The sequence below is a fragment of the Excalfactoria chinensis genome, chromosome 2 (genome assembly GCF_039878825.1).
Source record: "Excalfactoria chinensis isolate bCotChi1 chromosome 2, bCotChi1.hap2, whole genome shotgun sequence".
NCBI classification, from domain to species: domain Eukaryota; kingdom Metazoa; phylum Chordata; class Aves; order Galliformes; family Phasianidae; genus Excalfactoria; species Excalfactoria chinensis.
In genome coordinates, this window is record NC_092826.1 from 87,609,999 (window position 1) to 87,621,863 (window position 11,865).

Consider the following 11,865-nt stretch of genomic DNA (forward strand, 5'->3'; position numbering starts at 1 on the left):
CTTTTTGGCCATGAGGGTACACTGATGGCATGGCCAACCTGTTGTCCACTAGGACACCCAGGTCCCTCTCTGCAGAGCTCCCCTCCAGCAGGTCATCCCCCAACCTGTACTAGTGTATGCAATTATTCCTCCCTAGGTGCAAGACTCTACACTTGCTTTTGTTGACCCTCATCCAGTTTCTTACTGCCCAGCTCTCCAGCCTGGCCAGGTCTCGCTGAATGGCTGCACAGCCTTCAGGCGTGTCAGCCAATCCTCCCAACTTCGTATCATCAGCAAACTTGCTGAGGGTGGCCACTGTCCCCTCGTCAAGGTCATCGATGAAGACGTTGAACAAGACCGGACCCAGCATCGACCCCTGGGGGACACTGCTAGTTACAGGTCTCCAACCGGACTCTGCACTGCCAACAACGACCCTCTGTGACAGTCAGCCAGTTCTCAACCCACCTCACTGTCCACTCATCTATCCCACACTCCCTCAGCTTTGTTATAAGGATGTCATGGGGGACACTATCAGATGCCTTGCTGAAATCATGGTAGGCTACATCCACCGCCCTATCCAAAACTATCTGGAAGGTTCTTAGTTCTTTACCACCGTTTCCTTCCCCGCGCTTGAAAACTACAAGCAGCTAGAACAATGTTCTCTGAAGATATCCAGGAGAGAAGAGTCCCGGTAGATCAGTATCAAGCTCAGCACACGGGAGCCCAATGCCCACTGTTTCCTGGCTGATAAACACAGATCTCTGGCAGCATTCAATCGTCTTCCCTGTACAACCGCCCAGCCCCCCTCCTAGTCATCAACACCAGTATCATTTTAAAGTCAATGAACCTAGCCTGTAAAAGCACATGTAGCCTCCTTCATTGGTTTGGGGGACTGAGTTTGAGAACACATCTTTAGGCAAACACTCACATCAAGTCCCATATGACTGAATGCGCAGCCCCTCCTCATGCAGTGACCGCCCTTCCACAGCTGCAGATGGTTTCATTCCCCGCAGCAACTTCACAGCGGCAGAAGGGACAGACGCTTCCCTGTAACCAGAAGGAAACAACAAAGATAAATAAAGCAGCACAGCCCCACGTCCAAGGCTCTGTAAACTCCATGTATTCCAGTGACAGGAAGGCATCTGCAACATCAGCCTTCACCCTGGCATCAGGGTCCCTTGTTGGCCTATCACAGCGGCGCTGGTACAGGATTCATTGTGTTACGCCCTGTTACCAAAGGCACGATACCTGTGAGTGGGTAACACAGTATCTCGCTACCACAGAACTTGCAAGGAGCGACACAAAGTTTGATCTCAGCACTCATCACACAGAAGTTACTTTGGCAGCCTTGGGAGGAGAATGGAGGAATCTCTTGCTATGCAGGGAGCAAGGACTTGGTGTATTTCTAGCATCAAGTTACACGTGGTCAAATCGGGTGATGTTCCCAGCCTGCATCTTCATCCTTCCTTAAGGCCTTGACTGAAAGCTTGCTGGCACTGCGTCAGCTGATTCTGGCTCGCATTCCCTCCGGATCAGCTTCAGATACATCAGGGCTTGGACACGTGTTACTGATGAGTGCAGCAACATTGGGATCTGGCCCCAGTGATCTTCTGGACACCAGCTTTTCATTACACGTGAAACGTTCTACACTGCAAGATATTAATAAGGAGAGAGAACAATACTCAGTCGATGACAAAAAGAGAAGCGTGTGTCCCAACGCTACAACTGTTAGAGAAAACACTCACCGTGACTCCTTTAGAACAGAAAAGCTGGAACGAGGCTTCTTAGCTACTTGATCTGGCTGTTCAAAGCTATTTAAAACAAAACAACACAAAACAACCAAACATGCTTCTCTTTGCATCGGTTTTAAAGGTTTTCTGATTTAAAGTGTGTTGAAGCAGGCTGTATTCAGAGAGAAAAAGTAACAACTTCTACTCCGCACATCATTTTTGCCCTTAATCCAGTGGCTGGATTTTCACTGAGAAAGGAGGCATTTCTGATGGAGATTACAATGAAGGCACCGTCCTTCATAGGACCTGGAGGATGAAAGAAAGGTTCAGAAACCCATTCTGGAATTCAGGCGCTAATTACTGGGAATACTCAAGCACAGTCTTGTCTTTCCTAACATTTTGTTCTGATTTTACTAATATGCTAGGCTCACCTGTAGGCTTTGTTTTGTTGCTTTTTTTTTCCTCCTGTACAATGAAGAGGTGTCACTTACTGAAATGGCACTGATTACTTTTTGGAGGACAGCGTTCTTGTTTCTCTCTAACAACAAGGGTATTTTTGCTAATTGCTCATCAGAATTTCCACAGGCACAGTGAATTAAGTGTGCCCTCTGAACACAGGTAGCCACTATCATCAGAAACTGATGTTGAAAATCACTGGCTTAATTGTTGCTTAGCTCAGAACTGTACTGCCTTTCAGAAAACAGTGATTGAACACTACATGAAAAGTGCTCTGTACTTCACTGTAGGTTGTTAAGCAACCCCCCCTGCCCCACAAGTGTTCTTTCCCTTCCTTACAGTTATCTCCACCTAAGCAGAATCCAAAACACGTGCCCTTGATGCCATCCAACTTCCCCCGAGTGCTTTTGCAGTTTTACAGAAAAGAAAAAAAAAGAAAAAAGAATAAGAAAGAGGATTTTCCTCTTGCCCCACTGATAAACAAAGAAGTCAAACATGGGTAGCTTGGCCATGAATGCCTCCAGGGATGGGACACCCATAACCTCTCCAGCCTGCCCATGTCCCTCTGGATGGCTTCCCTTCCCTCCAATGTATCAACTGCGCTGCTCAGTTTGTATCGTCTGCAAACCTGCTGAGGGCGCACTCGATGCCATCATCTGTGTCACTGATGTTGAAGAGCATCGGTCCCAAGACCAAACTCTGAGGGACACCACTTGTGATCAGCCTCCACCCTGACACAGAACCATCGATCACAACCCTTTGGCTGTGTCCAGCCAGCCAATTCCTAATCCACTGAACAGTCACAAAATCCACACCTCCCCAGTCTAGAGAGAAGGATGTGGTGAGGGACCATGTCAAAGGCTCTGCAGAAGTCCAGGTAGATGACATCCATCGCCCTTCCCCCAACAACACAAGCCATCACTCCATCATACAAGGCCACCAAATTGATCAGGCAAGATCTACCCTTGGTCAAACTATGCTGGCTCTCTTGGGTCTCTGTCTTGTGTGTGCCTTAACATCACTTCTAGGAGGATCTGCTCCATGATTTTCCCAGGCACAAAGCTGAGGCTCGCCAGCCTGAAGTTGCCCGGGTCCTCCTTTCTACCTTGCTTAAAAATTCCCAGGATCATGCTGTGATTCATCCATATGCAGACATTCTGGAAGACAAGCAACTGGTGCCTAGCCAAAAGTGGAACAGAATGACTGCCTACTGAGGGCTTCTTCTGCAAAAACTATTGTAAACATTTCTCATTTTCCCAAGTATCAATTCAGCTTCCCACTTCTTTTTCTAAAGCTTTTCAAAAGAGACAAGCAAGGCAGGCAAGGCAGGGATGTAGCCCTCTATGTTAGGAAAGAATGTGAATGTATGGAAATCAGCGATGGCAATGATAGGGGTGAGAGCTTATGGGTCAAAATAAAAGCAAAGGCCAGTAAAACTGACATTACCACAAGAGTGTGCTACAGGCCACCCAACCGCATGAAGATGCGGACAAGACACTTTATAGGTGGTTGGATGAGGTCTCAAGGTCTCTCCCCCTTGTTCTTGTGGGGGATTTCCACGTCCCATACATCTGCTGGATTCCTAATGCAGCAGATAGGGAACAGTCCCGGAGGTCCCTAGAGTGTGTGGGAGAGAACTTCCTGACACAGATGGTGAAGGAGCCAACAAGGGGAAGCAAACTCCTGCTGTTTGTTAACAGAAAAGGTCTTGTAAGAGATGGAAAGGTTGGAGGCCGTCTGGCATATAGTGATGGTGAGATGCCAGATTTCTCAGTCCTCGATAAACCACAGAGGGGAGTCAGCAGAACTGCTACTTCGGACTTCCAGAGGGCAAACTTTATCCTTTCTAGGACCATGGCTGATAGGGTTCCTCGGGAGGTAGCTTTGGAGGGCGTGGGAACCCAGGAAGGCTAGCAATACTTTAAGCAAGTAATTTAAAAGGAGCAGGAGCTGACCATCCCCAAGACATAGAAGACAACAAGCAAGGAGGCTGGACTGGCTGAACGGAAACCTCTGACTGGAACTCAAGAGCAAAAGGAAATGTACGGTCTCTGCAAGAGTGGGCAAGCTACTTACGATGATAACAGGTATGTAGCAAGGCTGTGCAGGGACAAAATTGGGAAAGCCAAAGCCCAGCTAGAACCGAACTTGGCCACTAAGGTAAACAACAATAGATATTTCTATTAATACAACAACAGCAAGAGGAGGGCTAGGGAGAATCCATTCCTCATTGGACACCAAGAGCAACTTGGTGACTAAGGATCAGGATAAGGCTGAGCTACTTAATGCCTTCTTTGCCTCAGTCTTTAATAGCAAGATTTGTTACTCCCTGGAAATAAAATCCCCTGTGCTGCTAGGTAGGGACGAGGAACCCAGCAGGCCCTGCCCTATCAGTCTCACCTCAGCGACAGCAAAGGTTATGGAATGGATCATCTCAGGAGCCATCGTGGACCAATTAAAGATCAACCAGGGGATCAGGTCCAGTCAGCATGGGTTTATGAATGGTAATTCCAATCTATGACAAGGTGACCCACTTAGCAGATGAGGATAAGGCTGTTAATGTGGTAAAGCCTCTGACGCTGTACCCCACAACATCTTCATGGAGAAGCTGGCTGCCCACAGTTTAGATGGGCGTATGCTCCACTGGGTGAAACACTGGCTGGAAAACGGGGCCAACGAGTTGCAGTCAATGGAGTTAAATCCAGTTGGCAGCCAGTCACTCCAATGTCCCCCTGCGCTCAGTACTGGGGATGCTTCCATTCAACACCTTTATTAACAATCTTGACGAGGAGATGGAGCACACCCTCAGTAAGTTTGCAGACAACACCAAGTTCAGAAGGATGGTCGAGCTGCCTGATGGGAGAGAGGTGCTACACAGGGACCTGGATAGACTGGATCAATGGGCCAGGACAAACTGGATGAGTTTCAATAGGGACAAGTGCTGGGTCCTGCATTTTGGTCACAACAAACCCAAGCAACCCTGCAGGCTTGGGGAGGAGAGGCTGGAAAGCTGCCTGATGGAAAGGGACCTTGGTGTACTGATGGACAGTCAGCTGGATATGAGCCAGCAGCACGCCCAGGTGGCCAAGAAGGCCAACGGCACCGTAGCTTGGGTCAGGAATGGAGTGGGGAGCAGGACTAGGGAAGTCATCCTGCCCCTGCACTTGACCCTGGCGAGGCCTCACCTCAAGTACTGTGTTCAGTTTTGGGCACCCCAATTCACAAAGGACGTCAAGGTGCAGAAGCAGGTTTAAAGAAGGGCAGCAAAGCTGGGGAAAGGACTGGAGAATATGTTCTGCAGGGAGCGACTGAAGGAACTGGGGCTGTTCAGCTTGGGAAAAAGGAGGCTGAGGGGAGACCTTATTGCTCTCTCCAGATACCTGAAAGGTGCTTACAGCACGAGCGGGGCTGTTCTCTTCTCACTGGTGACAGGATGAGGAGTAATGGCTTTGAGCTGCGCCAGGGGAAGTTTAGGTTGGATATCATGAAAAAACTTCTTGACAGAAGGGCTTGCTAAGCACTGGAATAGGCTCCCCAGGGAGGTGGTTGAGTCACCATCCCTGAATGTGTGTAAAAATCATTCTGATGCGGTGCTCAGTGACAAAACTGAGTGGAGGGCTGTTAGAGTTAGGCTAGTCTGGTTAGGTTGTGGTTGGACTTGATGATCCTTAATGCCTTCTCCAAGCTGAGCAATTCTATGATTCTATGAGATTTAACACCACAGTTCTTGTGGGAGCTGTGATGGAACTTGCAGTGTCTCTGGCTTCCCCACAATCACTTTCTCCAGGAGGATTCTTAGGTCCTGGAACTTCTCGAAAGCCAAGGACACACCTCTGTCCAGTTTCCGTACCAGCTCCTGCAGTGACATCTCTGACAGCTTTCTCCTCTAAGGAAGAACCAAGCAGGTGGTTGAGTCACCGTCCCTGAATGTGTTTAAGAACCATTTGAATGTGGTGCTCAGGGACGTGATTGGGCAGCAGGTTGCCGGGTTTAGGGTAAGTTTGGTTAGGTTACGGTTGGACTTGACCACCTAAAGGTGGTCTTATCCAACCTGAGCAATTCTATGACGCTATGATCCCTATTGAAGTTGACCTTCTGCGGTTTCTAAAATCACTCTGCCTTCAGCAAAATGTTACTCTCTGCATCCTCCTGCCTTCCAAGGAGAAGTACAGAAGCCTGTCCGCCAACCAGTAGTCTTTGCTGGGCTGGTTGCTGAAATTACCCACCAACTATGAAGAGCCAACAATACAAAGAGAAGTACATCAGCTGAAGTAGTCACGCTTTAGAATACCAGATGCTACTAAGATCTAAACTACCAGAGCTCCCAGGGGCAGCCTTTCTCAAGCTATACTATCATCTACTGCAGCTAGCACTTACGCTCTGCGTTCCAATGCCTACTTCTTCAGCCGATAACAAAGACTCATTGTATCAGCAGTACAATATCCTCAAGCTTTTGACAGGTTTGAACTGGTTATGAGAAGCATCCAGAAGCTCAGAGGCTTACCCAAAGCTAATCTGGATCTTTCTTAAGCACAAAGCTCCACACAGAGGCACAGAAACCCAGTGACTCAGGACTTCTACCACCACTTGGCTCGCCTCTCTCAGCGCTGCTCCCTCACCAAACATCCAGGACTGGTTTTTACCACGTCCCTGCCAAAGAGAACACAAGATACTCAAGCACACCTTTCTCCCTATGAAAAACATGGCTCGTGGGCCATATAAACTCTGCAAAGCTATAAACACGTGTTTAGGTTCTACAGGAAACAGAGAAACTTAAAACATATGCCTGAGGCCTCTGTTTAGCAGTAATTGTTTGCTGAATTTGGGCATAGGATTCCAACTTGTCACATCCAAAGCCTTAATGTCCCGACCTAGCGGCATCTACTTCATCAAACACAAGGTCTCAGTAACATACACCACACACCAGCCATGCTCATAAGGGCAGGTAACTCTTCTGTGCCAGCTTCATCCAAACCTTACTGGATTAGCCTTGCTATCACCTGCAGCTCGTTCTAGTCACTGTTTTGAGGGGTCAGAGCCTGAACTCTGCTAAAAGGCCACATACCATCATGAGATCAGGTACACCTGAGGCAACCACACCACTAAGGCTCCTTTGCTAAACTTCAGCGGTCCCCAGTGATTGCTAAGAAATAAAATAAAATCCACAGTTCCAAACACAAACACTTTTCTCAGTATCCCAACACCTCTGCCTTGTCCATCACTGGCCAGCAGGACTAAAGTCAAAGCAGTGCAAACCACAATCCCAGAGAAGTAGCTGGAAGCTCTGTTTCATCTTCTCACAAGCTTAGCAGATCAGAGCTCAGTGAATGCAGGCTAAGCACAAGTTGCTCACAGAGAACAGGGGCTCTGCTATCACCAGCACCTGCTACACATCAAGAAGGAATGTGTGCTGCAGCATTCATTCTCCTTGACACAACTACGAGTTCCGCACAACTGTAAGCACTGGAAGGAAAGCACGCTGAAGTGAAACACAGCTGAATCCGTACAGGACAGAAAAGCCGGGAGGACAAAGGACAGGGACTGATCTTGAACTAAACACATTAGAGAACAACAGCCCGGAGAGCAATATTGGACAAGTCTGAAATGGTGATTCATACAGAAGATTCCAGAGTGTACCCCGTTTTTTTCTGTTTTTCTGTTTTTCGTTTGTTTGTTTTTTGTTTAAAAAAAAAGAAAAAGACAACACAAAGAAATCAGGATGGATATAATTTGAAAACTCTTTTCAAGTGGCCTGGCATCTAGGGGCAAACTGAAGACTGCACAGAACACCAACAGAAAAGGAGAGAACTAACAGCCAAGTGGGGTGTCACAGAGAAGCTGGGAAGCGACCAAGGCTCTGCTCGGATAACAACTGCTGTGTGAGGTAGAAAGCTGATGGTGATACCTTCTGCCAATGAGGAGCACAGCTGGGAGGAGAAGGATGAGGAAGGATGCCATCTGCAGCACAGGCACACACACCAGCGGTACAGCCTAGCTCAGAGCTCCAACGCCAAAGTAATTATAAGGTTTTACTTAACAGCTCTGTACGGGACGATTCAACTACTTCAAGCTTCAGCAAGCTGCTAGTGACTGATAAACCAAGACTTCTCAGCGACCTCAAAAGCTGGCAGCCCTTCAAAAAATAAACCGATTGTATGCTTTATGAGATGGTTTGTTCAATCTACAGAAATTAATCCAGCAGGCAGTCAAACAGTCAAATTCTGTGCTGCCAGCAGAGCCTTTTCATGAGCACTAGGAACATCCCCGGCTACAGCACTACCACAGCATTGGCAGAAAACACACAGTCACCTAAGAGAATATAAAAAAAAAGAAGCACCTCACCCTATCCTTATTTAACTCCTCTCCCACATTAAGAACTGAAACTATGAGTTCAAATGCCATAAAAAAAATTGGGGGAAAAAAATCATCTGGTAATTCCAAGGCAAACCACCATGATCATAGAACCACAGAATATCCCAAGTTGTAAGGGAACCACGAGGATCATCAAGTCCAACCCGATGCTCCAGGAAGGGCCACCCAAACACAAACAGCCTTTACGCTGCAGCAGCTCAGGGCCAGGCCCACAGCCCCGGGGAGCCTGTTCCATGACCACTGGTATCAGATGCAGCAAGCACAGGGAGCAGGCAGGAAGGCACAGCAAAGCAGCAAGCCAAGCCCAATCTCTCAGAGGGGGCCTGCTTACAGGATGCCTAGACATTGCCCTCCCAAAAAAAACTCCACCATTTTCACAGCCAAAACAGAAACTACCTTTGCACATCTCACAACTCTTCCCTGCGCTCCCAAATAAATGGTATCATGACATCCTCTACCACACTGCAACTGCTCAGAATAATCAAAATTATATCATTCATGACATAAGAAACTTACTTTTGACTAGTGGCAACGACATTCCATTCCCATCCTGTCCCTCTGAGTAACGAATACTGCAATTGGCCTTCTGACAGCCTCCTGGATGAATCCACCAACAGCAAGGAAGCATCCTGCACTTACTCTGAAGAGAAAAGGAAAGCAAGGTTCATGGAAACAGGCACACAAGGCTTGCACCCAGACACGGTTCTCCAGATCATGCCACAGATAGGACTACCAGAGTGCCAGAACATAATTTACCACTAAAGGAAACATCTGGGAGCACATTCACAACTTCAGCACAAGCTGTAATGGCTCAGCATATTTAGCTTTCCTCTCATTACAGCTGGAAAACAAGATACTCCTAAACATCAGTCAGCAAGCACTCGGATCAGCCTGCCCTCTGGTTTTTACAATGACAGACATCATTACAGCCACCTCTAACACCTGACCAGGAGATGCTTCCATTTATTAGCCTGGACTTGCTTCCTTCCATCAGCAGCTGCTCCTAAACTGACCTCGATTCATACAGTGATACCATCGACTTGTAGCACGAGCTGACCTGCAAGACAGTGAAGTAAAAGGAGGATGGCCACAAACACTGACACAGCACGTTCTAATATCCTTGAACAACCACAAAAGAGACAAAACAAGAGATAAGGGCATCTGCAGCAACACCCCAGTTGATAAAGAAATGCAAATCCAGCCTGGCCTCAGCAGCCCATATATATTTCTTACCCATTTGATTAAGCAGACTGCATTTTGAACCAGGAGTGTTCACAGTCTCTTGCAAATTAACATGACACAGCCAAAGCCAGCCAAAGCCAGCCAAAGCCAGCCAAAGCCAGCCAAAGCCAGCCAAAGCCAGCCAAAGCCAGCCAAAGCCAGACAAAGCCAGCCAAAGCCAGACAAAACCAGACAAAACCAGACAAAACCAGACAAAACCAGACAAAACCAGACAAAACCAGACAAAACCAGACAAAACCAGACAAAACCAGACAAAACCAGACAAAACCAGACAAAAAAAAAAAAAAAAGCAATACAAGGACCAATAAAGAAAAAAAGCAAGCCAAAGACCAAGGTATCAAAGATTAAAAAACAAACAAACAAAGAAAAAAAAAAAAAACAAAAATCAAACCCACACAAAACAGAAGAAAAAAAAAAAAAAAAGAAAATGCATAGCACCTGTAACAACAAAAATACTGGCACAATGGGAATATATTAGAAAGGCAAGGAAAGAATGGCTCACCCACCACTGAGATTGGAAGTGCACAGAACAAACTGCACAGAGGAGAAATCATCAGAAAAAAATCCCACCCAGGGGCAGTCAGCCCTCAGAAATGCTCTGTAGGAGAGGTGCAGCCAGGCTCCACCCCTTCCAGTCACTCAGCTGAGAACTCAACAGTTCTCATACAGCAAATCAGAAGAAAAATAGCAAAGCATAGATGAAAACACAGCAACAACAAATGAACCCCAAAGGATTCTAGAAAATAACACAGAATAAAGTAAATAAATAAATAAACCCACACACAAAAATGAAAATTAAAAAAAAAAAAAAAGCAAAGACAAAGAAAAACAAAAAGACAAAAAAAAAAAGAAAAAAAGCACAGCACAGCAAAGAACAGATGACAAAAAACAACAAGGAAAACACACCTCCCTGAAAAGAAATGGCACCTGAGCATTTCACCAGAGAGGCTCCTTCCCTTCTGTCTTCCTGCAAAGACACAAGGATAAAAGGCTCAGTTCCTCTGAGCAACAATTGGAAACAAGTCCACAAAATTATTCATTCAAAGGCACTTCCAGGAGATGCATAACAGAATCCTTCCCAGTTACACAAGCTTACACTGTGGCCTTAGGAGAAACAAGCTCCCTTTCTGGTCCCGGTTCCTAAGGGCTCCTTTTCATCACCTGTTGGACACAGCAAGAGGACTTTTCTTGCACAAATATATGCCCTGCACACCCTTCTCCATCCCAAAACAAAGTCCAACCTAGAGTTGCAGAGCAGACACTAGATGCTGACCAGAGCAGTAAATGAACAGAAGAGGGGAGAAGCAGATACAGGTAAAACAACTAAAGGAGAGAAAGAAATCAGAACTGAAGAAAGGATACAAGTAAGAAAGAAGGACAGAAGAATGGAAAGTGCTGTAGAGGATAGGACTGGACATCAGCAGAAGAGGAGCAGATGCAAAGCTACACCAACGTGTGCCTTCTCCCTCTGTCCCTGTCCACCACTAGCAACATCCCCCACTGACAGGGATGCTGCTGCCCCAGCAGCTGATGGGGTTGTGGCCTGGGGCTGTTCCCTGCCACTTCTTTTCTTCGGGTGTCTGCACACGAGGAACAGCTGTTCCCCATGCCCTGCATGCTGGTAATTAGTGTGGGTAATTACTGGGTGGGAATTGTGGGAAGGAAATTCAGGGGTGGGATAGTGAGAAGGTATTTGAGGGGGATGGGATATTGTTTGGGTGGGATTTTGGAAATCAGACATGACTGTTAGGATGGGGGATATTTGGTTGGAAATACTGTCATTTCCATTACTCATTGCTTTGTATGATAAGTTATTAAATGCTTTGTGTTCCTTCTGCTACACCTCTGCTTGCAGTCATCTGTGCAGTGTCAAAGGTCCTCAGCTCTACATGTCCACCTCCAGGGTAGGATGGGGCACCACAGATGGCAGGGTTCCACAGCTGCCACCAGCAGCCCCAGCCCGCTCCTGCACACCTGAAGTGTGAGTGGCTGTGAGAGGAATGTCTCTGTGGAAGTGCAGCTCATTCCTCCCCTCTGATGGGGGCAGAAGGCACGAGACAAAAGAGGAAAGCAGAAAGCATCTGCA

At 47.0% G+C, this 11,865-nt stretch overlaps 1 long non-coding RNA gene across 1 annotated transcript; it reads right to left on the reverse strand.

Moving 5' to 3' along the window:
• Positions 1-954: 954 nt before the first annotated feature.
• LOC140248893 (uncharacterized) lies at positions 955-11,353 on the reverse strand. The gene is made up of 7 exons (XR_011902904.1): positions 11,285-11,353; positions 10,876-10,940; positions 10,686-10,746; positions 9,485-9,594; positions 9,054-9,177; positions 1,228-1,628; positions 955-1,026 (listed from the first exon to the last, which is right to left on the reverse strand). It is a non-coding gene; the product is annotated as an uncharacterized lncRNA (long non-coding RNA).
• Positions 11,354-11,865: the final 512 nt, after the last annotated feature.